The 4247-nt window shown below is 61.6% G+C and overlaps 1 protein-coding gene across 3 annotated transcripts in view; it reads left to right on the forward strand.

Annotated features, from left to right (window-relative positions):
• LOC309856071 (S-geranylgeranyl-glutathione receptor P2RY8-like) overlaps window positions 1–4247 on the forward strand; it is a 499501-nt gene that overhangs the window by 99107 nt on the left and 396147 nt on the right. The window lies entirely within an intron of this gene.

The following is a 4247-nucleotide window of genomic DNA, read 5'->3' on the forward strand; positions in this document are numbered from 1 at the left end:
AATTTCTTAAGAATGTTATGAATTCACATGCATGGGCTGGTGTATTCATGCCCGTGAGTATTGCCGACGCGCTTATTGAGGTGGAAAGGCTCTTTGTCTTCTGACCGGGCGGTGCTGGGGGCCAGGCATGTGTTCCCAGTGCGGCGGGGGAGCTGGAAGGAGTAGGATCGTGGCAGCGTCCCCCGTAGCCCAGCTGCGTGGCCTGTTGTGGGTTCACTTGCTCCGTCCGGGGGGCGGGAGGTGAGCCCTTCTCAGGCAACCCCAGCCCCTGTTCACACGGACGCGGTTACAGACACAGCAGCCGCCCCTGGTGCTCAGGAGCGTTTCCAGAGCCTCATCCTTGGAGGGAGCAGGAGAATTTTACCCCGTCTTCCCTGCCATGAGGGGAAGACAATGCCTCCTTCGTCTGCACCGCCTACCTCCGAACCAAGAACTCCCGTTATGTGGGAGGTTGGCTGTCTGGTCTGGGCAGGACCATTGTGAAGCCCGATTCCAGATGTAAGGGGGCACCGTGAGGGCTTCTTAGGGAGGGGGGCCTCGGCCTGGGGGAGGGGGAGGTCGTGGACTCCTGGCTGCCCCACCCCCACGAAGCACCCTTCCATGTGCTCACGTGGGTCACGGTCTGCCGCTCAGAGAGAAGCAGGTGGTCCTGGTGCCTCGGAGCTGCAGCAGGACCCGGGACCCAGCATGGAGGCATCCTTTCTGCACCCGGTGCTGGGGTCTGGGCAAGAACCCCCAGTCCTGCTGCTCCAAGAGCCCAGGGCGGGAGCAGCGGCAAAATGTTCACCGGAGACATCTTGTCAGCTGTGAGTCACACAGATACCCAGCCGCGAGGACCCCTGGGCGTCCATGGGGAGCTTCAGGGCCACTTTCTGCTTTGACGTTGGCCTTGCCCTGGGACCCGGTGGGCCCGGCTGCAGGAGCCCAGTCCTCATCAAGGGGGTTTCCGCAAGATAAGAGGCTCCGCGGGTGCACTTTCCCACCTAAAAACAGACCTGTGAGACGCTCTGCCCCTTACCCCGGAGGGGAAGGTGCTCCTTGCTCTGAAGTGTCCGGGCAGCTGCTCTGGGACAACCTTGCCCACGTCCTGGAGGCTTGCCCTCTGCTCCGTGCAGAGGCTGGTTCGCCTCCAGAGGCCGTGGGCGTCCCCTCCACCAGCACACGGTCCCGAGGAGACGCAAATGTCTTCTCCAATCGTCCGCAGTTTCTTCTGCAATTGGCTCACCAAGCCAAAGAAACTCTTTTTGTTTTCTTTTTCATTTACCTGTATTTTTGTCTTACACATTGTGGGGCAGAGGGAGAGAGAGAATCTCAAGCAGGTTCCAGGCCCCCGGTGTGAGATACGAGGCTCGATCACACCACCTTCCATCATGACCTGAGCCAGAATCAAGAGGCGGAAGCTTAGCTGACTGTCCACCCAGGCGCCCCTGAAAATAAGCAGTTTCTGTCACCGTGCTGGGTTGAATGGTGCCTCCCCCAACGTACGCCCGTTGGACGCTGTCAAGGGGGCCTTGTTTGGAAATAGGGTCTTTGCAGATATGAGAAAGCACCTGATGTGAGCTTGTGTTGGATCACGGTGGCCCTGAATCCAAGGACGGGTGTCCTTGTAAGAGACAGAAGAGGACACACAGACACAGAGGAGAAGCCACGTGAGGACGGAGGCAGAGTTGGGCGGGATGCGACCACCAGCCCAGGGACGCCGGGAGCCCCAGAAGCTGGAAGACACAAGAAGGACTGTCCTCTGGAGACTTAGGAGGGAGCAGAGACCTGCCCCGCCTGGATCTCAGCAGCCCTGCCCCACCGGGATGTCAGACTGTGGTGTCCGGAGCCGGGGGAAGATGAACCCCGTGGCTTTACGATGCCATCATAATAATGTTCTTCCTTATTCATCTCTCGACCCTAAACAGTCACCCCTGGCTCCTCACTCTGGCCCTGAGTTCCAGGAAGCCGTGCCTGGCCACCCCATGGGGTTCCAAACCCACAGAGGCGTACGCAAGTGACCCGTCCACTCCAGAACCCGCGGGCACCCGGCCCGACGAAGGCTGGATTCCCAGGTTCCAGATTTTAACTTAAATCCGTGCACCAAACCCGAGGCTCCCGGGTGGAGGGTCGCGGTCATCGGCGGAAGCAGAGCAGGTGTTTACGACGGAAGCTTCTCTCCTTGGCTCCCACGCCCGCCGTGCCCCCCTGGTTGCAGGGTCCTCTGCTTATCGCGCCAGACACCTTGACGGAGCGGCTCCTGGACGTGGCCCCACGGGTATCTCGGCCGCCGCGGCAGCCGGCCGTGGGGACGGCGGTGGCAGCCGATAGCAAGCGGGCGCTTCCTCTGCCGGAAGGACTCGGTCTTCTTTCTCGGTGTTTCGAAAGACGCCGACTCCTCTTCTGTGTATTTAAGCCCCGACACATACCACGGAGGTTTTTCAACCATTTCCTCGTTATCAGGCATCATTGCCTCTTGTGAAACACGTTTCTTCACGGTGCAGACTTTTTTTTTTTTCTCTTTTTAAGGTTTTTATTTATTTACGTGCAGGAGAGAGACAGAGAGAGCATGAGCAGGGGGAGGGGGAGAGGCAGAGGGGGAAGCAGGCTCCCGGCTGAGCCGAGAGCCCGATGCGGGGCTCGATCCCAGGACCCGGGGATCACGACCTGAGCCGAAGGCAGACGCTTCCCCGACGGAGTCCCCCAGATGCCCCACAGTGTAGACTGTGAGTGGATCCGGTTGTACCATGTACACACGGTGAGCATCTTCCTACCCGGTGTCCGTGGGCTTCTCTCGTCCTCGAACCAGCACACAAGACCCGGAACAGCATTTTCCTCCTGAAATGGTCACCGCCTAAGCCCGATGTTTGGTATATGGTGATGCAGAACGGCGACAGAAGGACCCTGGGCTAAGCTCACCAAGCGCCTTCCCCCTCCTCTGCGCCCGTGAGCCCCGAGCTCAAAGGTGACAGGAAGAGCCACCCCCAGGTCCCTCAACCCGAGTCCTGGCTGCCTGGCGTCTGCCCCTCGAGGGGGCCATCCGACGGCCGCGTTTCCCCATTCCTTCCCCGCCGACTGCGTTCCCAAAACTGCGGACACGCGTTTGCACGTCCCCACTCCGCAGAGTTCCCGAACGGGCAACGCGTCTGCCCAGCGCCCGGAAGGCGTCGCTGGAGACGTTCTGTTAACGGCTGAGATGCTGCGGGGCCGTCCCGAGGCAGCCGCCGCCCCAGAAACCAGCCCTGGGAGCTCCGGGGTCCGTCCGCGGCCACCGCTGCAATCCCAGTCCGGCCGCCATCATGCGTCCACTGGCCCCCCAGCGTGCGTGGTTTTTTATTTTATTTTAATTGTTTAGCAGCCGAGTCCATGTTCCTGGGGTTGTCGCAACAGGTCACGTCTTCCGTGCAGTTCGGAGGCTGTGTGGCGGTCGGGGTCCCTGTCTAGAGAGTCAGGTCCTCTGCAAGTGCCCCCCTGGGTCCGAGGCGGCCTGGGGGTCGGAGGCTGGATCCCTTGGGGCAGCAGGGCTCGACCGTGCAGGCGGCCAGTGTAGCCGCCAGGAGGGGTGTGAGGAAGCTCGTTGCGAGGCTTCCAGGCAGCTGCTGGGAGACCCGAGTGTCCACGGGACGCTGAACCCTCCCCTGCAGGTGCAGCTCCTCCTGAGCCCGACCCCTAACAGAGACGGGCCCGAGGGGGCATGTCCGGCACCAGCCACTCTCCCCCCGGCCCGGCCACGTGCCCCTCGCAAGACCTGAGCAAAGCCCCCCGATAGGGCAGAACCTCAGGCGTCCGTCCGTGACGCGAGGACAGAGACCCCTGCTTCTCTGGGCGGCTGGGTCGGGTCTCCCCACGTCTCTGGAGACGGACCCCCCCCCACATGCAACGTGGTGCCGTGGGCGTCTGTCCCACGGAGAACCACAGCCCGTCCGTGCCCCGGAGCCCGCCCGGCAGGAGTCCTGTATTCCGAGGACGCCCACCTGCCTCACTTTTGGTTTCACTTCCCGCTTCCCCAAACGACCTCGTGCCCTCGACCCAGGCGACCTGTGTACACAGCTGGGCTGTGCAGAGCCTGTTTAAGCACGGGGAGCCTTGGGATGAACCTTTATTCACCAGCGACGGGATTCATACCAAACCGCACAGTGTAGGGAGAAATACCTGCTCGTTCCCGGCCGTGTGCAGAATCGGAGCAGCCCGGCCGGGACACGGACTTCTTCCCTCAAAACCCACTCCTGACACGCGACTTTGTCCCCCCAAATGTGCCCACCTGTGTC

The sequence above is a fragment of the Mustela nivalis genome (assembly GCF_964662115.1).
Source record: "Mustela nivalis genome assembly, chromosome: X".
Lineage (NCBI taxonomy): Eukaryota > Metazoa > Chordata > Mammalia > Carnivora > Mustelidae > Mustela > Mustela nivalis.